Source organism: Piliocolobus tephrosceles, chromosome 7, assembly GCF_002776525.5.
Source record: "Piliocolobus tephrosceles isolate RC106 chromosome 7, ASM277652v3, whole genome shotgun sequence".
NCBI lineage: Eukaryota > Metazoa > Chordata > Mammalia > Primates > Cercopithecidae > Piliocolobus > Piliocolobus tephrosceles.
Genome location: NC_045440.1, coordinates 25,572,619 through 25,598,478, shown reverse-complemented (window position 1 = coordinate 25,598,478; position 25,860 = coordinate 25,572,619). Strand labels below are relative to the sequence as shown.

Genomic DNA, 25,860 nt, shown 5'->3' with positions numbered 1-25,860 from the left:
TCACTCAGAGCAGCCCCACCATTCCCCAGGGACAGGCAGGTCCTCACTGTGGCCCAGATGTCAACATGGGCAGCTCTGCCCCAAGGATGTGGCATGTGTTTAAACACATATAAAAGATGAAGAGGAGATGGTAGCAGAAGTCCTCCTAAGAAGAAAACCATGTAGAAACATGCACCTGCTAAATCATTGCAGTTAGAAGATGAGGCCTGAAGAAGCTGGGGTGGTATAATTCGTTCATTGCTGTGGGAAAAGAGGGAGAAATAAAAGCAAAGAGGTGGCCAAAGTAGTAGTGGAATGGGAATACCCCATGATCTGACCCTCTCCATAACACTTTTTGAGACAGAGTCTCACTGTCTCCCAGGCTGCAGTGCAGTGGTGCCATCTTGGCTTAGTGCAACATCCAGTTCCTGGGTTCAAGTGATTCTCCTGCCTCAGCCTCCCGAGTAACTGGGATTACAGGTGCCCACCACCATGGCTAATTTTTATATCTTTAGTAGAGATGAGCTTTTGCCATACTGGCCTCAAACTCCTGACCTTAAGTGATCCGCCTGCCTTGGCCTCCCAAAGTGCTAGGATTACAGGTATAAGCCACTGCGCCCGGCCTCTTTCCCTAATACTCTTCCTCCCTCCTTCCTTACTCCAGGAAAAATCGTAAGTGTTCTGTACGGTCTGAGACTTCTTGGGGTCACTGGTGAAGGGGCTGAGTTGTGTGTCCTGGAGTGACGTGGCTAAACAAGATGCAACAGTACAGAGGTGGCAGAAGCATGAGGAAGTGAGTTTACACCTGGACAGACCCTTAGACAGACCAAGGGAACCCTGGGCTGAGGGGCTGAAGTTTTTGCCAAGTTCCATAGAATGGATGAGGGGTGGGGCCCTGGGTGACCTTAGTTATCTATATTTCTGTCTTCTAGTAATATACGCCATCGATACAAGTAACAGCTACATGGATTGAATACTTATTACCTGCAGCACACCAATGAATGCTAAGTGCTTTATATAGGTACGTGTATGATCCCCTTTTAACCTTTGCAACATCCCTTAAGGGAAACACCGGGGTTGTCACCCTTCAACATGCAGGAAAGCTGAGGATGGGAGGGGTCAGAAGGTGCTGAGGTCACGTGGCTGGGAAGTAGAGGGGCCACACCTTGAGAAGCCCTGGCTCCTAACCCTTGGGACCTGCCTTGCTGACAGAGCGTAAATTGTGTGCAAACCGGATGTTTGTCCTTCTCCACAGGGAGACATATTGCTCCAAATTTAAAAGAGCAATAGTATCAGTTCCAACCTCATGCTGGGGAGGGGAGGTATTGGGGAGAGAGAAGTGGGAGAGGGCGCACAAATACATGGGCTGAGGTGTGTGCCATTTCCCTGAAGAGTAAAATACGGGCAGGAACTGAGTCTAGGAATCCTTTCTCCAAACTTAGTGCATTTTCCTCTAGTTACAGCACTGATGAAAAAATTTTTTTCATTTTTTATTTATTTATTGTTTTGAGACGGAGTCTCACTCTGTCACCCAGGCTGGAGTGCAGTGGCGCAATCTCCGCTCACTGCAAGCTCCACCTCCTGGGTTCACGCCATTCTCCTGCCTCAGCCTCCCAAGCAGCTGGGACTACAGGCGCCACCACCACGCCCCACTAATTTTTTGTATTTTTAGTAGAGACGGAGTTTCACCATGTTAGCCAGGATGCTCTCAATCTCCTGACTTCGTGATCCGCCCGCCTCAGCTCCCAAAGTGCTGGGATTACAGGCGTGAGCCACCACGTCTGGCGAAAAAAATTATTTGAAAGGAGAAAGGACGGAAGGCAGGCGACATGGTAACAGTGAATGAATAAGGTAAAGGTTGAATGGGGTTGTAAAGAGCACCTCTGTGGCACTGGGCTGAGACTGGCTGAATGTGCATTCTGTGAGCTGGGCATCCCCTCCAGGGTGACGGGTCATTAGACAGGTATAAAAAAGCAACAAAGGGCAGTCGTTCCTAGACAGGTATCTGGAACACTCCAGGGCTTTGGGAACTACATGGGGTCCCCAGGTCAGGGGACTCCATGTGCCTGACATGGAAAACACCAGTGGCTTCATTTCAAAGTCATTTGTGATTTTCACAGCAAAGTAAAAGAGCAAGACCTTGAGCCAGGCTTGAGGGAGAGGAACCATGTTTGGAAGTGACTTGGGAGGGGAAGGGAGCAATGGGAGGGCTTGGCTGTATGTCAGCTGAGAGATCCAGAAGAAGAAGGTGGATCTGGAAGATGTACAAGAACAAGCAACAAACAAACAAACAAACAAACAAACAAAGAAGGATCAATCATAAAATGAAATTCCTGAGGCTGACTTGGATGTCAAAGTCCGCACATTTTTTTGCCTGAGGAAAACATTCTTAATGCAGCTCTGGGGGTGGTAGTTCCCTAAGCGATGCTGATTAGTAATCAAATTGTTTTCAAGGCTGATGAGCACATCGGACCCTGGCACTCAGCCACATCAGCTCAGGGGTGGCTTCACAAACGCCTCCTCTTCTCTGTTACCCAGGCCTTGGTAGGTGCGTTTCGAGAGCTGGTGGCCAGCAAGGGCCAATGTAAACAGGTCTCTTGTTTTTCAGGCCCTTCTCACTGCAATTCAGCAGACATGGATGGAACACGTCTTCTATGTGACCCACTGAGGGGGGACACAGGTGCCAGGACTCCATCCTCAGGACTATAGTGTAAGTGGGGAAGGCAAACGTCCAATGAAAGATAAAATAAGGCAGAAGGAAAGTCCTAACTGAGTCGGGAAGAAGAGTGTGAGATCAGAGGAGCACCGATGGGATGAACCCGGGGCGCTGGGAGAAGGGCACAGCCGAGGTGGCACAGGGGGAGGGTTTGAAGGAATCTGAGAGGTGGGAATTTAGAAAGCCTGGGAGAAGCAGTCTTGCCTTTGAGAACACCGGGAACGAAGACAAAAAACTGGGGAAGCCAACCAAGTCATCAGGGCGCCGTGGGCAGGAAAGGAAACATAGTCGTTGTTTCAACCAGGGTGGGCACCAAAACTATTTTTGAAGCATTAAGAACAAAGCAGGCTGGGCTCAGTGGCTTCTCGGGAGGCTGAGGTGGGAGGATCATTTAAGCCGGGAGGTTGACACTCCAGTGAACTATAATTACACTGCTGCACTCCAGTATGGGCAACAGAGTGAGACCCTGTCTCAAGGGGGGGAAAAGAAAAGAACAAAGTAAAACAAAACCAAAGAGAATAAGAAATGACTGCCTGGGCACAACAGCAGATAGGCACAGAAGTGTCTTAAAATCTGACCTGTGGGGTAGGGGCTTCCGATACACACCCCTAAGGAACAGAATTGCGAAGGTGCTTGAGGGTACGTCCCTGTGGGGGAAGCTACACTGCAGTGGTTCTCAAAGTGGGGTCCCCAGGCCAGCAGTGTCCACATCACTTGCAATCCTGTGGGAAGTACAATTCTTGCTCTCCCCAGATGCAGTGTGGCAGAAACTATGGAGTTGGAGCCCAGTTTAAAAGCCGTGCAGCCAGGTGGGGTGGATCGTACCTGTGTAATCCCAGCACTTTGGGAGGCTAAGACAGGAGGATCACTTGACCCCAGGGGTTCAAGACCTGGGCAACAGAGCAAGACTGTCTCTACAAAAAAATTAGCTGAGTGTGATGGTGGGTGCCTATAGTCCCAGCTACTAGGGAGGCTGAGGTGGAGGGGGCTGCTTGAGCCTGGGAGGTAGAAGCTGCATTGAGGTATGAGTGCACCATTGTACTGGAGGCTGGGCAACAGAACAAGACCCTGTGAAAAACAAACAAACAAAAAACACACAAAAAACCCCACAGCACTGCAAGTGATTCTGATGTCACTGTCTCCACGCTGTGCTGAAGGACTGCAGTGAGTCCAAGGACTGTTCGCCTTGGTCATGACACACACCTCCCCTTGGAACATTCTCCACTGAGGTGGCCACATCCTGGGGCCAGGGAGTCCTCCACTCACTCAGCTCTTTCGGGAGTAGATGAGCTTTTGTGGGTCTTGTTCTTGTTTGAATCTCTCTGATGCCCCTCATTTCCACAGGTATCAGAGATCATCCCCAAACAAGCACTTTTTCCTTGAATCTTTTCCCTAAAATTCTCCGCATCTGAACAAATGTTCCCAGAATGTGAGCTCCATATCCTGACATTTGCTAGATTATGATTGGGAGACAAAGGGGCACAAGACGGGGGCCCGTCTTCCCTTCATCCCATTTAGCAACGCATGTACTTGTGAAAAAATAATTTTATCTCAAGAAAACATGTGCCAGGCATAAACGGATGGTACAGCCAAGAGCTCTGGGAGGAGGGCCACTGGGGGAGGTAGAACGTGAGGATGCCCTTCCCTCCATCACAGTGCCTTCTAGTCCTGAACATCCTCTGTGTGCCATCATCCTGATAGAATAGCTGAGCCCAACTGTTGGGGCAAAAATAGCTGCCAGGCCATCCCCTTGCTCTCCAGGTAGGTATCCCCTTCATCCGTCTCTCCCTCTGCACCTCTTGCTGACAGCTGGCTGGTTCTTACCCACCTGGCCAAGCCCTGTCTGTTCTGTCTGCCCCCCTCCCCACTGCACGTACGCAAACAGCAGCAAGAGGCAGGAAGTGGGTTCTTCCTTCACCAGCCCTGCTGGCCAGCTGCCAGTGTGGCAGCTTCAATGTCTGAGCAGCAGTCAGCAGCCTGGGCCATGCCCCTAGAGGGCTGGCACCTCCCGCTTGCTGCACCAGCTCAGCCCTGCCTGCAGCCCTGGCCACTCCCCAGACATGCCTGTCTGCCCAGGCCCAGCCAAGGCTTCTCCATGCTTGGTGCAAGAGCTCCTGCAGTCTGGAGCCAAAGTCCTCTTTAAACAAAAATCTGCCTCTCTTCCCTGCTTAAAAATTCCTGCAACTGTCTATCCTATCTTATCTATCCTATTGCTTCCTGTCACTGGAGAATGATGTCCAACGCTAAGCCACCAGGATCAAGGGTCTCTATAGTATTCCCGCCTTATCTCCACTGTGTTCCTGCTAGACCCAGCCACCCTCAGATGTTCCCAGCTTCCCAAACAGGCTCCATTTATTCAGTGCCTTCTTATCTTTGCATATGCTGTGCTCTCAACCTGTAAAGCACCTCACCTCACCACCCCTTTTCTGTCTGGCACACTCCTATCTATTCTTCAAAACCCTTCCCAGCACCACCTAACTATGAAGTCTTTTGGGCCTCCCCTTGGTCAAGTTGGTAGCTCTGGTCTTCCTGCCTCCATGGCATCTGTTCCACTGTCATGCAGAACGTCTGGTCTCACTGTGGCTGCCTGCATTACTTTTCATCTTGAGAATAACACTCCTTGTTCACCTCCTAAACCACTAATGCCTTGCATGGTTCCTGCCCCACAGCAGGTGCTAAGTGATGTGGAGCTGGGCTTTAGATTCACCATGTCAAAGCCACCAATTCTACATTCTCAAAAATAGGAAACATGGCTTCAAGGAAGCACATAGACTTGTTCCTTGCAGATGTTTAAAGCTGAAAGGAAAACAGCCACCTGCTAGGACAGGTGAGACTCCATCCTGGCCAACAGGCACAGAAGAAAGGACTAGGTGTCGCTGTCACTGGGAACACTGGGATCCTGCCCAGGAATGGACGAAAATTCTATGGAAGGGATCTAGATGCTTCTCTGATAGACAGCGACCTGAACTCCTCATTCTGAACCTGCCAACCACCATCAGTAAAGGAAAGGAGTCCAGGCCATATATGTCCACACTGCTGTGTACTGTCCCTGCTCCCCTGATCCCCAACTCCAACCACATACACTCCAGAGTCAACTACGCCGGAGCCTGCCCGCTATGTTACCACCCTGCCAGTCTTTCCATTGTCCCAACTTCTTCCCTTTCCAGGGTCTGAGCCTTTAAAGGTCATCTCTCAAGCTTTTGCCCATGTCTCTGTACCCATGTCAGGCCACAGCTTCCTTTCTTATCTTCTTGCCCAATATTCTTCCTCTTTCTCTCTCTTACCCCAAACTCTAGAGTGCCATTTGCCAACTCACACATTTTCTTAAGAAAGGATGGTAAAGGATGGGGAGGGGGCTGTGACTCTCTGCAGTTGGTGGCGAACCGTGGTGTGTGTGGCTTCTGAGATGGATCAGACTGTTTCACCCCAGAGAAGGTAGAAGGAGAGACCTCCAGAGCCACCACACAGAACACCAGCAACCCAGAAGCCTTTGTGCTGATGGAAAGAGCAATGAAGAGCTGGGGGGCCCACCCAAGAAAACGCTTGTTATCAGGTCACGTGCCCACAGGTCCCACTCTGGTGACTTACAACTCTGGACCACGGCCTACAATCACATCACTTGATGTCTGAGTTTCTCGACTGCCTCCAGGACCCTGTGCAGTCTTAGTTCCTTCCCATTTTAAAGGAAGATGATAAAGATATTCCAGGCGACACAGAATAGTATCTTGTTTCCAATCTGTAACTGCAAACTTGTTTTTTAAACAATTTTATATATGGTTCCATAAAATGTAAATTAAAGACCAAGGCTGATTTACTAAGTGGGGATTAGAAAATCCTAAACAAAGAGGGAAAGATTGGTCTGGTTGCTTGATTGGTTTACTTGCTTGCATTTCTTCTTTTGTTCATTCATTCATGAGTCCACTGTCCATCCATCTACCTACTTATTTTTAAATATCACATTTGCTTGAATAGGAGGTAAAGCTCTCTACCTTCCCAAATTATCTGCCGGAAAAGAGAAAGTTTACATCCAAGCCCTTACAGAATCTTTCATATTATGGGTTGCTTTCTCAATTATCTTATTTTGAACAACAATATACTGTTTGGGAAAAGTATTAGCACTCCAGTCAAGGCTAGTTTGGGATGCTTACGAAGGTTACTTAAAAGAATTGGTTTTTATGAAAAAAAAAAAAAAAACACAAAACAAAAAACACCATACTATAATATAGATTCAGCAATTTTTCTTTTTAAAATTTTTTTCTTTCTTTCCATAGGTTTTTGGGGAACAGGTGGTGTTTGGTTACATAAATAAGTTCTTTAGTGGTGATTTCTGAGATTTTAATGGACTTATGCCACTGGAGCAGTATATACTGTATCCGATTTGTCTTTTTTCCCTCATCCCCCTCCCACACTTCCCCTTGATTCCCCAAAGTTCATTGTGTAATTCTTATGCCTTTGCATCCTCATAGCTTAGCTCCCTCAGCAATTTTTCTTGAGGGCATAACCTCAAAATTTCAAGTGCTAAATATTGTAAACAAACCTTTAAAAGATCATTGTCTAAAAAGCAGTGTAGTGAGTCGTTATACTGTTGACATAAAAAATAAATACTTTATAAAGGATTTGAACAGACATTTTTTCCCAAGAAGACATACAAATGGCCAATAAGAATATGAAAAGATGTTCACCATCATTAATTATCAGAGAAATGCAACCAAAAACCATAGTAAGCTACTACTTAATCCCCACTGGAATGGCTAACATCAAAATTACAGACAACAACAAGTGTTGGCAAGAACATGGAGGTGTTAGAACCAACAAGTACTGTTGATGGGAATAAAAAATGAGGCAGCTGCTGTGAAAAACCATTCAGCAGTTCCTCAAAATGTTAAACAGAGTTATCAGAGGACCCAGCAACTCCACTCTTAAGTTTATAGCTCAGAGAAATGAAAACATATGTCCACAAAAAAACTTGTATGTAAATGCGTATAGCAGCATTATTTACAATGGTCAAAAAGTAGAAACAACCCAAATGTTTATTAACTAATGAAGAGATAAACAAAATATAGCATATCCATACAACAAAATATTACTCATCAATAAATATCAATCAAAATGAAACGAAGTACTAATAGATGTTACAACATGGATGAAGTTTCAAAACACTGTGCTAAGTGAAAGCAGCCAGTCACGAAAGGCCAGTGTTGTATGATTCCATTTATACGGAATGACCAGAAAAGGCAGATCCATAAAAATAGAAAGTAGATAGTCTTGCCAGGGTACGGGGGAGTGGAGAACAGGGTGTGACTGTTGATGGTACGGGGGTTTCTTTTTGGAGTGACGAGAATGTTCTGCAATTAGATAGCAGTGACGGAGGGCCAGGGGCGGTGGCTCACGCCGGTAATCTCAGCACTTTAGGAGCCCAACGCCGGTGGATCACTTGAGCTAGGAGTTCAAGACCAGCCTGACCAACATGGTGAAACCCTGTCTCTACTAAAAAATACAAAAACTAGCCAGGCATGATAGCAGGTACCTGTAATCCCAGCTACTTGGGAGACTGAGGCAGGAGAATCACTTGAACCAGGAGGGAGAGGTTGCAGTGAGCTGATATCATGCCATTCACTTCAGCCTGGGCAACAGAATAAGACTATCTTAAAAAAAAAAAAAAAAAGCGGTGATGATTGCACAGCTCTGTGAATGCACTAAAAACTGTTGAACTGCACGTTTTAAAAAGGTGAATTTTGTGGTATGTGAATTGTATCTCAAAAAATATTACTCATCAATAAAAATCAATTAGCAGTTATTAAAAAATAAACTAGGGGAGGGGGAGCTGGGCTGAGGCAGGAGAATCACTTGAATCTAGGAGGCAGAGGATGCAGCAAGCTGAGATTGTGCCACTGCACTCCAGCCTGGGTGACAGAGTAAGACTCCATCTCAAAAATGAAAAATAAAGAAATAAAGAAATAGGTAAATAAACTCCTTTTGCGTCAATATGAAACAGCCAATTCTCTTTAGACCATAGGGACTATGATGAATGCAGAACATGAAGAGCTGATGCAAAAAGCGTTCTGGTGACAAGGAGGACACTGATGTCAGAGATGGGAGTGAACAGTTACAATGTTTCCTAAACTGGGAGAGTTGGGGAAAAGCAGTATTTAAGTTAACGTATTATGTTATTAGCGTGTGATTGAAAATATATCGCTAAAATAATTTTTCAACATTATCCTACAAAGTTTACATATGAAAATCAGCTTTTTAATTTTTTTTTAGCAGCCCTCCTTACTGGGAGAACAGAGCTGCCTTATGTCAGGCACACATTGTATGTACCCAATGCCAGTTGTGTGTCAGGCCCCAGGCTGTGTCCTTAGGATATAACAGTGACTCTCCATACAGATATGGTTCTTTCCTCAACAGGGCTTATGGCCTAGTTTGTCTGAATTAAAAAGGAGCTCAAGTTTGAGGTCACTTTTATGAAAGGTTTGTAGAATGGATGATAATATCTTACAAGAGATGTTCTTAATCTTTTGGGGTCACAGGTGCCTTGGAGAGTCAGATGATAGCAATGAACTTTCTTTCATAAACATACGCATTTGCTCCGTGGTGAGAATTACACATCTTTCAGTGAGTTCAAGTCTACAGCCCCTCCTGCCACTCACACATACATAAATCTGCCATGCCCCAGGCTGGACTTCCGACTTTGAGATTGTTCTTTTCCAAATCCATTTGCACCTACAGCCATTCTCCAGCTCCCATGACACATACACAATGAGCACCTCAAGAGCCTGAGACCCGGAAAGAATTCCAGATGACCTGCACCCCAGGAGATCCATGGAAGGGATTCAAGGGCCTGGTAGGTACCTCACCTTCTCACTCCAACCCTGGACAGGAATATTTTTCCCTGGTTTATATCGGGCACTTACCTAAGATCTGCTTTGAAGAAAGCTTTCCACTTGCTAAAAAGTCCGACACCCCCTGATTGCACATACAAATAAAAAAACAGGAGGCTTGAACAGGCTTACCCGGGGACTCACCCCATAGCGTGTGGTGGGATATGAAGGAGGCAGTGACTAGTCCAGGGCTCCTAGGCTCAAGGCAGTTCCTGTGCCCTCTTCCGGGGTCCCCGAGGGCATGAACACAGGCTGGGGCTGGGTGTTCAGTGTTGGGTGCAGAAAGCATTTTCCTTTTCTCTCTCTCTCTCTCTTTTTTTTTTTTTTTTTTTTTTGAGACAGTGTTTTGCTGTTTTGCCCAGCCAGGCTGGAGTGCAATGGCATGATCTTGGCTCACTGCAACCTCTGCCTTCCAGGTTCAAGCGATTCTCCTGCCTCAACTTCCCGGGTAGCTGGGATTACAGGCATGCGCCACCACGCCTGGCTCATTTTGTATTTTTAGTAGAGACGGGGTTTCTCCATGTTGGTCAGGCTGGTCTCAAACTCCCAACCTCAAGTGATCTGCCCACCTCGGCCTCCCAAAGCACTGGGATTACAGGCGTGAGCCACCACGCTTGGCCCAGAAAGCATTTTTCTATACAGAGTAAAGAGGGGGAGAGGGCTCAGAGGCTACACTGGTGATAATGCAGATAAATGAGGTGATTGTCGACCAAGTTTTGCAAATCTTGAGCTTCCCAGGGCCAGAAAGCTCAGAGTCCAGCAGCCATGGCAGATGTTATGTCTGTGTACACTGGAGGTCAAAGTCCAAGTTACTAAAAACTGTCAATCTGTGCCTCGTAAATCTTTCCCATTTTCCCGGAGCGTTGTACCCTCTGCCAAGGATGCCTAACTTCTTTCCTCCTCCCCTTCTTTCTCCTCTCATTCAGCCTGGCCTACCTAGTTATACTCAACAGCAGGAGGAGGAGAGACAAGGGAAAGGCAAGACTGGCAGAGATCAGAGAGAGTTAGGAGTGGTTTAGTAAAGAAATAACGGAGTTCCCGCCCTACATTGCTGACTCCCTGTCTCTGGGCGGTAGGAAATCTCTACCTTCAGGACAGGCCAGAAGGGCATGCTAACCACAGGGCAAGAATTCCAGAGGCTTGGGATGTGGCCCCTATTCTAGTTGCAACTGGCTGTTGCGACACCCACTGTGGGGATGAGGCAGCGCTGTCTGGCTCACTCCCTCACTCCCTGTGAGCCAGGCCTGAGTGTACAGGGAGGGAGGGATCCTTTCACAGCCTCGGGAAATGCAATTTCCTATCCTTGGAATCTGAGGGTATAAGGAAGAAGAACAAAATAAAAGGCATCTCCCTGCTCTGGAGGAATGTAGCATCAGCTTGAGAAACAGATTCTGGGAGATCCCAGGACGCAAAGAAGCCCAGAAGTTGCCATGGGGAGCTCAGATGTCCTCCAAAAGGGTGGGTCACCAACTGAGCCTTACAGGAGTAAGGAGGACTGGTGAAGTACATGGGGCTGGCATTCCAAACAGGACACAGGACTTGAGCAGAGGCTTGCCAGAGACTGGGGAGCACACCAGGCTGGCTGGGGCTTCATTTGGAATGTATGGGGAAAGTTCAGTTAGAAGAGCAGATCAAGGTTGGATTACGGGAAGCACTGAACGGTAAATTTAAGGGGGCTGGATTTGCCTGGGGGCATTGGGGAGTTTCCAAAGGAACCAGAGATAGGACGAGGCTCTTGGGTAAAAATATGAAGCAATATTAGGTAATATGATTTGGGTCGGAGTAGGGGCCACAGAAACGGGAAGGAAGGAATGAAAGGCATGAAGAAAGAATCTGCAGGATTGAGTGATGGGCAAGATACGAGCAGAGAAAAGCGGAGGCGTGGAAAAAGGGGAGGCAATAGAAAGTTTCTGACCTGAGCGTGTGGGAGAGGAACAACCCCATGAAGAGGAGACAAGCCAGGAGGAAGAGATGGTTTGGCGTGAGAAAAGGAGGAGTTTAATTTCTGAGATACAGCATTTAAGAAAACAAGCTCCTCAAGTGGGAATATCTTACAGACTCTTAGAAGCGAGGCCTAAGGGAGGGAGGGAGGGTCCTGGGAATCATCACATCTGGGTGGTCACTGGAGACATGATGGAGAAGGGGCCTGTGGATCTAAGTGCATATTCCTGACTTGATACTTCAAGGGGCTGTCAGACAGAGGTTGGGACAGGCTGGCATTCAACACACTCCTAGCAGAGGGGAGGCCCAGGGGGAAGCGGCAGGGCTGAGAATCAAGAATATGGAAGACAGAGGTGAAGAAGAATGGTGGGTTCCTCACGGATGTTCTCATAAGTCCTGTATCTCTCAAATTCGTCAAAGAACCAATTTCAACTCAGAGAAAGAAGCCTCCAGGGGCTGCCTGGATGCTCCACGGGACCACAAAGCATCTGAGTTATGCAATATATTCAGATGTGTGAGGCCTGAACCATTACAACACTCTCTTATCTGCCCCCCTGGGAGTTTGAGCTCTCTTCACTCTCATCCACTCTACAATCCAGAATCTGACCCTGGCACCTCCATCCAAGTCAGTGTGGTCAATAGCTCCCTACTGCCTTCAGAATAAAGCCCCACGGCTGCCTGGGACTTCCAGAATAACTCTCAAACACATTGGCCTCCCTGTCCAAGCCTTATCTTCCATTCCACTCCCATCTCTGATTACCTTTTGCCACTCTTGACTCCACCCAAAATGAGTCACTCAAACCACACCTCTCCATCTTGCTGCTGTTATTTATACTCTTCTTTGACTACAGCCACCATCTCAAGTTCCCACAGTGTATCCTGTCCATCCTTTCAGAGTTTTGCCAAATGCCGTCTCCTCCAGGAAGCATTCCCAGAGTCCATAGCCAGAAGGAATGAATCTCTGTCCTGCAATCTCATAGCACTTCGTGCCTCTTTTATGGCACAACATTATTTACCTTTAAATAACTTAGAGTTAAATAAATACCGTACGGTTCTTTATCTTCATGTATTGCCTCCCCTACCATACTATAAACTTTGTGAGGACAGATATAATTCCTCAAATTTTGGGGAAAAAGTGGTGGTTCATGCCTGTAATCCCAACACTCTGGGAGGCCGAAGCAGAACTGCTTGAGCCCAGGTGTTCAACACCAGCCTGGGCAACATAGCAAGACATCGTCTCTATAAAAATTTTAAAAATTAGCCAGGTGCAGTGGTGTGTGCCTGTGGTCTCAGCTACTCAGGAGGCTGAGGCTGGAGGATTGCTTGAGTCTGAGAGATCAAGATTGCAGTGAGGCGTGATTGCACCGCTGTACTCCAGCCTGAGCAACAGAGTGAGATTCTGTCTCAAAATGAGATTTAAAAAATTGGGGGAAGAAAAACTATACCTTGAGAGTAAAGGGGGTGATGGGGAGAAACATTCAGCAAGTGCCTAGAACAAATTACAAATGAGCAAAGTAAGGCTCGGAGAGGTTCTATCACTTGGCGATGTCAGACGGGCAGAGAGTGACAGAGTCGAGAGTCAAACCCAACACGTTCTGATCCCAAATTCATTACTTTTCCTGGGACAATGCCTGTGATGTTTCATGGGGGATTTTCACACAGTCAAGTATTTCTCTCCATGACCCTACTAGGGAGGCAGTACTAATTCTTCATCTTCAAATGAGAAAAGGGAGGCTTGAAGAGGAAAGAGATTTAGCCAATGTCCCCCAGTTAACAGGTGAGAGGATCTACACCAAAGCCCACGCCTCCTGCCCTCTCTCTTGCCTCTTGCCCAGGCTGAAAAACTGCCTGAGCTTCTGCCTGTAATGAGCTGGGGGCTGGGATTCAAGCTTGCTATGAGTCACTTGCAGCTGTCTTGGTTGGCACTGCTGTCTGACAGTGCCAAACATCTGCCTAAATAGCAGAGGGGATGTGATCGGATGCTGCCGAGAGCCTCTGCAGAGGTGCAAAGTGCAGCAGCATCAGATCTCTCATAACCTACCTGGGGCGGCACCTGGGGGCGGGGACTGTGTACACTCAAGCTGGGTGAGAGGGGTTGGGTTTTGACTGCAAATGCTCCCAGAGAACACAGAAAAGCACTTGAGGTTCCCAGAGCAGTGGGATGGACATAGTACATTAATTGAGAAATCAGAAAATGGGCTGGGTGTGGTGGCTCATGCCAGTAATCCTAGCACTTTGAGAGGCTGAGGGGAGTGGATCACCTGAGGTCAGGAGTTTGAGACCAGCCTGGCCAATATGGTGAAACCCCGTTTCCACTAAAAATAAAAGAACTAGCCAGGGATGGTGGTGGGTGCCTGTAATCTCAGCTACTCGGGAGGCTGAGGCAGGAGAATCTCTTGAACCCAGGAGGTGGAGGTTGTAGAAAGAAAATAAGCCAGGTGTGGTGGCATGTGCCTGTAGTCTTGGCTCATGCCCCTGCGCCCAAGTGAGACTTCATCTCAAAAAAAGAAAGAAAGCAGAAAATGATGGTGCTCCAAGTGGCCAGAACCACCACAGGGGCCATTCTGTCCCAGGTGAGAAGAGAACCCCCAGAAAAGCAAAACCCAAACTCAGGTCAGAATTCCCAGTAGACCACCCCGTCAATCACTCCCATATACACCAGTGGGACTGCTATGGCTTTTTGGGGGCAGGTTCTCACAGAATAAGGTGCAAGGCCCTCAAGAAAGAAAGGGCATTAAAAGGGGGTCTGCCCCCACAATTATTGGGAGAATTGGCTGAATTTAAAGGAAGACAAATGCAGGGGATGCTAATTAAACCCGGTACCGAGCTCTAAACCCTAGGCAAGGTGGATTCTTTGAGCCCCCTGTCTCTAGTGAGTGATCTTGCCAGATTCTGTGTGGGTGGATTTCAGAACATAAAAGGAAGAGAGAGAACTGGAGAGGGGGAAGATGTTAGTGAACAGAGCCAACCTAGGAAACGGGAAGGCTTGCCTCCCGCAGGTACTGGCCATGGCTGATCTTGGTTCTAGCCACACTGACTGGCTGCCTCATAAAAGCAGCAACCACCTGAGTGCTGGGAAAAGGTAAGAGTCCACGAAGACCACGAAACTCAGAGCAGTGTCCAGTCCTGCAGCTCGCCCATGGCCTACCTGGAGGGTCTCCTGAAAATTAAACTCTGCATTCACACCAACCTGCCCATTGCATCTAGATGAAAAGTGCGTTGGAACATGCAGCCTCAAGTCTGCTCTCTTAATAAACTGTCACTATGAGTAATAATTATTCCTTTAGAAGTAGCAGAGTGACTCAAAAAGCTGTCCCCTCCCCCTCTGCCGCCCCCTCGCACAGCTCCCAGCTTTGTACACAGTATTAGGAGGCCTAGCAAGTGAAGCCACCATTTTCTCCTGCCTGTCAGCTCTCTGAACACTTTCAATGACCATGTGGACTTCAGTGCTGGATGGGCATTCGTAGACAGTCTCTTTGCTGTCTAAAGAGTTAATTAGGGCTGGCTGTTCCCCAAACACAGTGAACTGAGAGTGGGGCTAGGCAGAAATAAACATCATTGAATAGCTGATGTATGCTTGTGAGACAGTGCTCAGGGGAAGCTGCCTGATGCCTCGCAGAAGAGGGCCTATAACCTCTGCAAAAATAAATGGCGCTGACCCACCAGCTCAGATATGGCCACACGTGTAAAGACACCGGAGAGCTCACACTTATTGGATGTGTATCATCTGCCTAATTATGGGACTGAATGTTTTATTGTACTTTAACTCTATTATTATTAAGTGGGTGTGTAAGACGCTATTATTAAGCGGGTGCATCTGGGTTGCTGAAATATCAAAATAGTCCATCCTCGTTGGAAATGTCCATGCTACAGCCCCTCAAAGGCCTGTTTCTTCCACCCCCAGACTCCCCAAGATGCACTGACAGGGTAAGCCTGGCATGGAAGGGGGCCTCTCTGAGGCTGTTCAGGGTAATGGTGGTGTCTGTTCTGTTTGATCTGTACTCAGGCTTTAGTAGCTGTATTTTGAATATCTCTCTAATGTACACTATTTCATGCCACCCTCACCCAAAGCCCTGTTATTGTCTCCATCTTGCAGATAGGAAGCTAGGGCTAACTCACCTACCTAAGGCCACTCACAGAGTCCCAGACCTGGGCTGGAACCCAGGCAGACTGATTCTGAGCCTGAGCTCTTGAACATCTGCCTGCTTGGACAGATAAGGCATATCAGTGTTGCAGAGTCACCACTATCCCTGCTCTTTCTCCTCAACCCTGGAACTGACCTGTACTCTACAAGAAACTCTTCATCCTCAAGCCAGCAAAACTTATCTTCATTACCACACTTTCAGCCCCAGGCACGTCGCAGCTCTGCACCTCTACTCCATCCCCCGATGTGGCCATCTACCTGGGAGGCCAGAGTCACGTGGTCCTGAGACATATGGGTCCCAGGCAGGGGAAACTAGAGACTGAGTGACCTACCATGCAGGGCAGCCCCAGCGTAGCCTCCCTCCCCTCCCTAGCCTCACCATCAGTTTCCTTTGTCCTAGCAGTATTTGGGCCACATGGAGCTACTGTTACCACTATGCAGAGCTAAGTGCTAAGGGACTTGGACTTTCTCCAGGGTCCTCTGCACGATGAAACATGGCCAGAGCTGCAATGGGAAGACAGGCTGACACAGGTGGGAGTTTGTGTCTCTGAAGGATGCATGATGCTAGAAAGGTTGCATACAGCCAGATGGAGTGGCTCACGCCTGTAATCCCAGCACTTTGGGAGGCTGAGGCGGGCGGATCATGAGGTCAAGAGATCGAGACTCTCCTGGCCAATACGGTGAAACCCTGTCTCTACTAAAGATACAAAAATTAGCGGGACGTGGTGGTGCATGCCTGTAGTCCCAGCTACTCAGGAGGCTGAGGCAGGAGAATCACTTGAACCCAAGAGGCAGAGGTTGCAGTGAGCTGAGATCGTGCCACTGCACTCCAGCCTGAGCAAGAGAGTGAGACTCCATCTCAAAAAAAAAAAAAAAAAAAGGTTGCACACAAGGGTTCCTTCCTTGAAGATCTTCTCTAAGTTGGACACTGCCTAGTCTAGAACGAATTAGGTCCATCTTAGCTAGCGTTATGAGAAGGGCTATGTCTTCTGAAAGACCTGCTTGGTCCCCAAACTGCGCTCACATCAATCAAGTTTCACTCAGTGTGGAATGCTGTTTCCCTGAGAATCTGCATGGGCTCTATAGCTGTATTTAGGGAATGACACGTGTCTTTTTATGCAGGACTGATCATAACCTTGGTCTTGCAAATATTCAAGACACAAGTCCAAGTGCAGGCTCATTTGAACGTTTCATCAGTGGAACACCTCTATCCATCTCAGGCCATAGGGTCTCTCTCAACACCACCTGGGCAAACAATCCAAGGGCCTGGGGACAAAATGTTGATCACAGGGGGATGGGGAGATTTAGCCACTGGAAAGAAGGACCATTTTTAACCTAGCCGTTCCCACAAGGGAAACACACTTTCCATTTCCTCTTTCTCTTAACGAATTCTTAACTTCCTCTAGGTTCCCTTTTAGGAGGACCCTAATTTGTTGTTACAAATGCTCCCACGAAAGTCAAAATCCAGTTCACAAGGCACCCTCACTTTCTCTATCTCTTAGCACTACTTTTCTAATAAGGAACTCATCCTAAAACCGGGACTCATGACAGCCAAATTTCATGGCCCATTTGTCTGCACTGAATATTTTATGTGGATTCTCTACTTTAATTCATTCACATTTCCCTTCAGTTAATTCTACTTTGAGTCACTCTCTGCCCACCCACCATCCCTCAAGAACAGCGTTATATCTCCACCCCTTGAAGCAGGTCCTATGGGAAGGGAGTAGCAAAGCTGAAAACATAATGTAGACTCTGCCCCCAACCCAAGGGCTAACCCCAGGTGTTCTCACTGGACACAGAAACCCTACCCTGTATTTCGCCTGAGACCTCCAAGTGCTCACTTGTGGAAGTAAATGAACCCAAGCACTCTGTGGCTGTTGTTTTGCTCACCCCTGTGAAGGTGTTGCAAAATTCAATATGCACCGTGTTTCCTTTAGTACTCACTAGGCAATTTACATACATTATCAGGGATCCTCCCAGCCACCTGCACAGATATTCCTGCCCTCGTTTCAGAAAAGAGGATTCTGAAGGTCAGAGAAGCTCACCAGTCTACACGGATTTGAACCCGGATCTGTCTGGATTTAATGCTGTTCCTTTCTGAGGTACCATACTCCTTTCACCTGTATAGATGAGTAAACTGACCAAGGAATTGATTTTTTTGTCTTTTAAATAATAGGGTCAATCAGTGAATGAGCTCAAAAATAAAATCCAGGAGGAATGGTTACAAGATAAACCTGAGACTGTTTTCAGAGTGCCTGGGCAGTTTCCAGCCCTTACTTCCCAGCATTGCGCCAACCTCAGCTTCTCCTAGAGTAGGGGTGCCAAATACAGGACACCCAGTTACATGTGAATTTCAGAGAAACAGTGAATAATGTTTGAGTATAAGTATGTTCCACATAGTTCATGAGACATATTTGTATTGAAAAAAAAAACCATTGAGTGCTTATCTGAAATTCAAATCTGAGTGTCCCATGCTTTTATTGGCTAAATCTGGCAACCCCTTTCTGCTGGGAAGTCTCCTGCCTGGCTCCAGGTCCCAAGTATTGCTCCAACAGAAGTTGCCATGGCAGCCTGGCAGGCCTTCCAAAGCCTTGTAGAGCGGTCTCCACTCACCCCTGCAGCTTCCCCTCGCCCCTGCATGCTCTAGGCTCCCAACAAGCCCAGTTACTTTCATTTTCCTGGATGCCTCCCGCTGCTTCCAGCCTCCTGCTGCTTTTAGCCTCTGGTCTCTGCACTTGCTGTTCTTTCCCCTCTTCTCTTGCTTGGCTAATTCCTAGTCATCCTTCAGCTCTCAACTTGGAGTCACTTCTGCCAGGAAGCCCACCTGGCCATTGCTGATTGGCTCCCCCCACAGCCCTCTAGTTTACGGTTGGATAGTACCCTGTACTTCCCCTGGCAGCCCTCCCTCAACCACCCCCTATCCCACACTGCCCCGGTGAGCAGAGGCCATGCCACACTCACCTTGTCCCCACACCTTGCACCTGCACCGAGCCGCAGGCGGGAAGCCAGTGAGTACCTCCTGAATGAATGACTGCAGACTGTCCCGCCAATGCCGGGGCTCTCCAGTGTGACTACTTCCTTCCTCCCTTCTGTCTTTAGTCACTTTTTCATCAGTGTCCTCCTCCCCCTCCCCCAGAGTGGTTGTGAAAGACAGGGCTGTCAGTAACAGCACTTGGGGTAAACAGAGAGCATCCTACGTGGAGGGGCCTCCCAGCACCCACCACCGGGTCACGCCAGGTGCACGGTCCCAGCGGGCTCAGACCCAGCTACAGCGCAGTTTCCGAGTCCCTCTTGGCTAAAGCCACCTCTAGGCACAACTTTCTGCTCTTGTCCTCCCACTGGTCCCTTAAATGAGCGGACTTGGATTTTGCTCCCAGTTTGGGGTATACGGAGATGCTGGTGTCATGTGGTCGAGGCTTAGGGCAGGTGGCAGGGCTTGCAGAACATCACCCATATGCCGCTCCATGCTCACCCACCCAAAGCAGTGCCCACGCTCAGCCTGACAGCAGGCAGAGGCAGCTCTGAACTTAACCCTTGAGTGGCACTCAGGAGGCGGCTTCTCAAGGAACCAGAGTGGCCAGTGTTGACTACACGCACACATACACACACACACACACACATACACGAGCTCCCCTTCCCCCCAGAACACCCCAGCTTTCCTCCGGCCAGGGCTTGATTCAGAAGATGACCTCTCAGGGGCAAGGAGTGGCTGCAGGAGAGTTGGGGTGGGCTGGGGGTGAGACTATGACCCCAGGGGCTGCAGAAGGGCCCAGCAGGAGCGGGGAGCGGGGCGGGAGCAGGCAGAGGTCTGAGGCAGGATCTGAAACCCCGTGGCTCCCTAACCTGACCTTTAGAGGCAGCAGCCTGCCTGTGCCCTCACACTGTCACCCCTAGCCTCCCCCAGCATCCCCTGTCTGAATATGTTGAGAGGACAAACAGGGAGAAACACCCTATAGTGTCAAATTTACTCCAAAAATAGAACCCCTCTTCCCCGCGGAAGGCTGGCGAGCTCCGGGCGTGTGCACAGCACCCACGGCTCCAATTTCCTGGGTCTAGCTGTTTTTCCGGGAACTCCCAGCTCAGGTGCCCAGGATCCCGGAATTGTCGTCCCCAACCCCTGCCATTCGGTCAAGCCTCCAACTTCTGCCGGGCACAGCGCTCAGCCCTGGCTCGCGGGAGGGACTCACCCAGGGAGGCGCGGACTCCGGCGACTGCTCCCTCTGGCCCCACCAGGTGAGCCGGGACGTTGGCAGGTACAGGTAAGTCGGCCGGGCAGGTAGGTGTGCAGCGGCTCCGGAGGCTGTGGCTGAGTAAAAGGGCTGACAGGTTAGATTCCCCCTCCTCCTCTGAGTTGTTAACCACACCCCTGCTGCTCTCCTCCCCACTTCCTTAAAGGGTGGGGTGTGTTGTCTGTGTGTGCCGGCTACAGCCTCTTACCATAAACTCTGAAATAGAAGCTGCCACCAATTCCCTGAGCGCCAGGCAGACTGGGGGGGCGATCTCTGCCATCCCCCCAGCCGCAAATGGGATCCTCAGATGTTATGTGCCCCTTGTGAGCAGCTGACTCCCCAATTCCTAACACCCCTCCATCCTCTGCCCACTCCACCTGCAGCCTTTTGGAGGCCAAAAGGTGTGTGTAGGGAGGTGGGGGCAGGGCGGGCAGGGGAAACCAACTTCTCAGGCTGGTTCTCCCCTAATCCCCCCGCAGTGGGAGATGTTACCTACATGGTACTCTGAGCACCTGTGTCCTAATCTCTCCATGTCCTAAAGTGGCCCCAGTCCCTTTGCAGGCATGAAAAATCCTAAATATCACCAGGGATTTGGGCAGAACCGGTCCAGGTCCCTGAACACAGAAGACCAGGTCCCTGAGCTGTGACCAAGTAGGGTCTGAGGACAGCACAAGAATAGTTAGAGATTCTGGACAGCCCCTTCCGGGGCCCCGTCTCCACATCAGTCCACCTGGCTCCCAGAGGCTGGTCCCCTCTTCCCTCGGGTCAGTGAGATGTGAGCAGGCACTCAAGGGCACTTAGCAACACTTCTTCCCTATCCCTAGAATAACTCCAGACTTGCTCTTGAGTAGGAGGAGGAAGTTTCCTGGACTTGGCATAAGGTCAAAAAGGTGGGGGGTACTCAGCATCACCCTCATCCTACAATGTCCTCTCCAGAGCCCCTGTCCCAAGCTTCTTTATTCTGTGTCCTGTGCAGGATTGGAATCTGATTCCCAGGGCTGCTCTGTTGCACAATTCTAGAGGATGCTATTCACAATGTACTTTCTGAGAATGGCGCCCCCTGGAGTTGTGCTGAGGAAGCACTCAGTTTCCAAGACTGCATTGACTCCTTCCCATTTCTGAAAAGAAGCTGGAGACTTAGATTAATTAATGAAGCTAGGAAGTCAATGTTTCTCAAAGTGTAATTGGTGGACTACCTATAGCTATTGGCTGGATGCCACTCTGGGTCCACTGAAGATCAGACTCTCTGCAGCTGGGGCCCACCTGCCCAGCACAGCGCTCACAACCCATTGATGGTCACTGCCAGCCTTGACAGCTGGAGCCCCCAACCCCTTCCCATTCATGCTATTCACAGATTGTCACGTTCCCAGCACTCAGCGTCCTGGAGGTAATCTTGGTGACTACACAGTGGTCAGCAGGTCAGAAGGTGGCCAGGTGGGAGAACTTGGCCAGGGATGGGAGAAACTGAAGTTAGCAGGGAAGGTGTGGGGATGAGGCGGCAGGCAATTGACAACATGGCAAGGACATGGTCAGAGGGCATCCGGCAGTCGGTGTCCCTTCTGTATTCTTGCCCTTGGAAATGAAGTGATGAAAGCCAAGTGGCACGAAAGTTAGATACCTGGGTGAGCTGTTGAGAGTCTGTACTAGGAGGTGGCAGTGGGAACTAAAAGCAAAGACAATCAAGACCTGTTTAAGAAAAGGTGAGTTTGTGTGTGCTGCCCCTGTGTGGCCACATAAATGAACTACAATCTTATCTTGCTGGGACATATTCCGGGAAAGGTGAGTTTTCAGAGGTTGAATTCTTCAGCACTTTACAAAAAAATCTCCCAAATCTACCTCATAAAATCATAAAACCATAGGTTTTTAAGTGAAAAAGACATTGAGTAACTCTCTGGGGTGACCAACTCCACCATTAGGTCTCCCTAGGTTCTGTCCAGTGTCATGTACAAGCAACCCAGGTGACAGGGCCATGCATTTCTGCCTGTTATCGCCTTTTAAAAAACCCATTGGAAATGCCTCAGGAGCCCTCAGATTCCATTGAAATTCCTAAAAAACGCTATCCATTGTGATGCTGTCCATATGGCATAGGTTGCAATAATGATCTACCCCAGTTAGAAAAGTATTTCCCTTCTACTTCTGTATCTCAGGCTGACCAAGTGCCATGTGGGAGGCCCTAATTGTGGGGGTGTCAGGAGGTTGTGTACCTGGATCAGCAGAAGGAGAAAACTGTAATGAAAAAGGCCTTTGAACAAATGTCCTTTCAGCTGCTGAACTTTTCCATTTAGATGTTCCACTCTTACCCCAAACTCAGGTCTATAACCCCGATTCATCTTGCTCTTCAAACAAGCCCTGTTCCAACCCTCCCCGTGAATGTCAACAAAAGAGGAGTCACCTTTGACTCTCCCTCTCCCACCTTACCCCGCAGCCATGCAGTCTCCAATCTCTAAGTCCTGGGAGTCCCCACAAACATTTTTTCTATTCCTCGTTTTCTTTCCTGTCCTATTGACCCACCCCGGTTCAGGTTCTCTCTCTTATCTTTTCACTAACTGCAGATCACAAAGGTGGGTAAGCTGGTGATTAACTTTTGGGATGGCATTTGAAACCACGAGAATGGATAAGCTTGTCTAAGGCAAGAGTCAGAGACAGCAGAGGACTTCAAGTCAAGCTCTTACCAGGAGCAAATGAATGAAGAGCCACAGGTCAAGTGGGGTGGGCTGATAAGTAAACTGAAAGTGAAGACACAGAGGCAGCACGTGCTGATGAGTCCTGGAAAGCTTGGCTACCAAGGACAATTGAGACCAGGGGGTATTGGAGGGGCTCGTGGGTTGAAAGAGGACCGATTTGTCATTCAGGATGGTAGCCAGTAGAGCAGGTTTCAACGCTCATAGGAAGGGTCCAGGCAAGAGGGAAGAGGTTGTGACTTCAGATATGCAAATCCATCTTTCTGAGCTTATATTTCCTAATGTAGAAAAATAGAAAAATAAGTATTATGTGCTCTACCTGTTTCCCAGAGTATTGTGAAGCCCAAATTAAGTGATAGGTGTACAAATGCTATGAAAAATTCTATGGCTATGATTTTTAGAAATGATAGCAATTAAAGTAAGCTTCATGGGTAGATAGTACATACATATCTGCCATATAATTTATCAAGTGTTCACTCTGTGCCAAGAACTTTCATCTGTCGTCTAGCTTGTCTTCACAACCATCTATGATGTAGCTAGTCCTATTCCCGGTTGAGGAAAGGAAAAGGAAGCTTGGAGAAGGTAAATAAATTATTCACAGCCTCACAAGTGGTAGCAGGACTGAATCAAAACCCATCATTGGCAGGGCTGTGATATTACGTAATTGATATCTCTCCATTGTAAATGATGGAATTTAAATCACATCATGTAAATTTACTATTATGTAGAATACATTTTATTTTAAAAGAATAGTATGGTTGTAAGTAGTCTAACAAAAAAAACGGACAAATACAAAAACTAGCTGGGCACAGTGGCATATGCCAGGAGTCCCAGCGCCTTGGTGGGGCTGAGGCAGGAGAATCACTGGAACCCAGGAGGCGGAGGTTACAGTGAGCTGTAATTGTGCCACTGTACTCCAGTCTGGGCGACAGAGTGAGATTCCATTTAAAAACAAAACAAAAAACAAAAAACTTATGGGTACAAGTACTAAAAAAAGGACTTCATCACCAAGGGATGTCTACCTCTCATTTAACCAGACATCACTATGTTTACCAAGTGGGCCACAGTTGAGGCCAAAATAAGTTGAGAGTATGGCTTGAATGGAACTCAAAATCATGCCCTCAACTTAAAAAGAACCTTCTCTTTTCTTTCCTTAATAATGGAGTCCCTGACTTTCGGATGGTCACAGGCTGCCCAAAATGAAGACTACATTTCCCAGTCTCCCTTGCAGGTGTGACCAGGTGCGACCATGTGATTAAGTTCTCAGCAATGGTTGAAGAGTAGAAGCTATGCACAGAACTCCAGAATCATGCCCTTCAAGGGAATGAGCACATCCTCCGATATTTTCCACTCTATCTTTTCCGCCTCCACCTGACAATGAAACCTGAAGCAGCCATCCAGTCTATGATGTTAAGAATCTGGGTACCTAATGCCATCCAGCCACCATGCTTACCCTGGACATAGTCTGAACCTAGTTTAACTTTTACATGAGAAAGAAATTTAAGTTGCTTGGGTTACTTCATTTTGGCCTTTGTTACCATAGCCTGAACTGCATCAGTGATATTATGACATAACAAGAAATATATATTTGGTCTCTGACCCTGCACACAACTTCTAAAACCCTTGGAATTTCTGGGGTGTTAAGAATGTTTTTTTGAGGCCAGGCATGGTGGCTCATGCCTGTAATCCAAACACTTTGGGAGGCTGAGGCAGGAGGACTGCTTGAGGTCAGGAGTTCAAGACCAGCCTGGCCAACGTGGCGAGACTTCATCTGTACAAAAAAATACAAAAATTAGCTGGGCATGGTAGTATGCACCTGTTGTTTTAGCTACTTGGGAGGCTGAAGCAAGAGGATTGCTTGAGCCCAGGAGATTGAGGATGCAACGAGCTATGATTGCACCACTGGAAGAATTTAGCCTGGGCAACAGAGCAACAACAACAAAAAAAGTGCCTTTTGTGTGCCAATGAGATGCCTGGTGGCATAGATATCTTAGATCCCTTAGATAGCTTCAGGTTGAGGGCTGGTCATCAGAAAGACTGAGGCATGATGAGAAGGCTGAACTTTCAGCCCCACCCCCAAAACTCGGGGAAGGAAAGGGGCTGAAGGTTGAGTTGATCACCCATGGCCAATACTGTAATTGGTCATGCCTACATAAAGAAGCTTCCCTAAAAACCCAAAAGAACAGGGTTCAGAGCTGAACTTGCAGAGGTTCTCAAAGGGTGGCACTTTAAGGGAAGGCATGAAGCTCCACGCCCCTTCCCACAGACCTCACCCTGTGCATCTCTTCCCTTTGGCTGGTCATCTGTATCCTTCACAATATCCTTTTTAATAAAGGACAAAAGAAAGAAAAGTGTTTCTTTGAGCTTTGTAAGCCACTCTAGCAGATTAATCAAACCTCCTTAGAGGGGGTCATGGGAACCCTGATGTATAGCCAGTCAGGCGGAAGCACAGGCCACAACCCGGGACTTGCTACTGGCATCTGAAGCTGCAGCGCGGTGGCAGGGTGGGGGAGTTGGGGGAGTCTTGTGGGACTGAGCCCTTAACCTGTGTTATCTGATGCTATCTGCAGGTAGATAGTGTCTGAATTGTGCCGAATTATGGGGCACTCAGTGTTGTGGGACTTTTCCTTAGGTTAGCTAAAGACAGGGTCCTTGTCTCATGGCCATGAAAGATTAGGCTCACAGACCATTTGAAGGGTGAGTAAGGCAGGGTTTTATTGGGTGAAAAGGGAAAAAAATGGCAACAGAGACCCTTCACAAAGCCAGAGTCCCTATGTGCTTCCTACCTCACGGTTTGAATCGCAGGTACCACCCAGGAAAAGGAGGGCCCAGGCTCCTCCCCACTGCAAACAGCAGGAACTTCTGCGGCTCCACCCCAGTGCACTCGTCCCAGCACACAGGCTGACTGGAGTTTCTCTAGGGATGCTTCCCACCTGGTTGTCTCACCAGCTGGTGTTCACTGGCGAATCAGCTGTTGGTGGGGAGAAACTCCTGTACATCCAGCATCAGACGTGACTGTTGAGTGGTACATGAGAATACAGAGAAATAAGCAGTGTTTTTCTTTTCTTCAGAGTATCCTAGCTAATACACCACCATTTAGCCTATTGTCTTTTAGATACAAATTAAGGCAGAACCTCAATTTCCTCATCTATAAAATGGGATTAATTTACCTTACGCAATTGTTAGAAAAACTAGAAATTCATGTGCATTTCCTTGCTATTGCTATAGCTCATAACTGACCATTAATGGATATTATGTCCTGTTGTAACTTTTCTTTTTTCTTTGATAC

At 48.1% G+C, this 25,860-nt stretch overlaps 1 protein-coding gene across 2 annotated transcripts in view; it reads right to left on the bottom strand.

The window, feature by feature from the left end:
* PTK2B (protein tyrosine kinase 2 beta) overlaps nt 1-20,052 on the bottom strand; it is a 134,653-nt gene extending 114,601 nt beyond the window's left edge. For both annotated transcript variants that reach the window (XM_023216778.1, XM_023216782.1), the window contains exon 1: nt 19,849-20,052. The gene's annotated coding sequence lies outside the window, so the exon portion shown is untranslated. The remainder of the gene's footprint in view (nt 1-19,848) is intronic.
* Between the last annotated feature and the right edge of the window lie 5,808 nt (nt 20,053-25,860).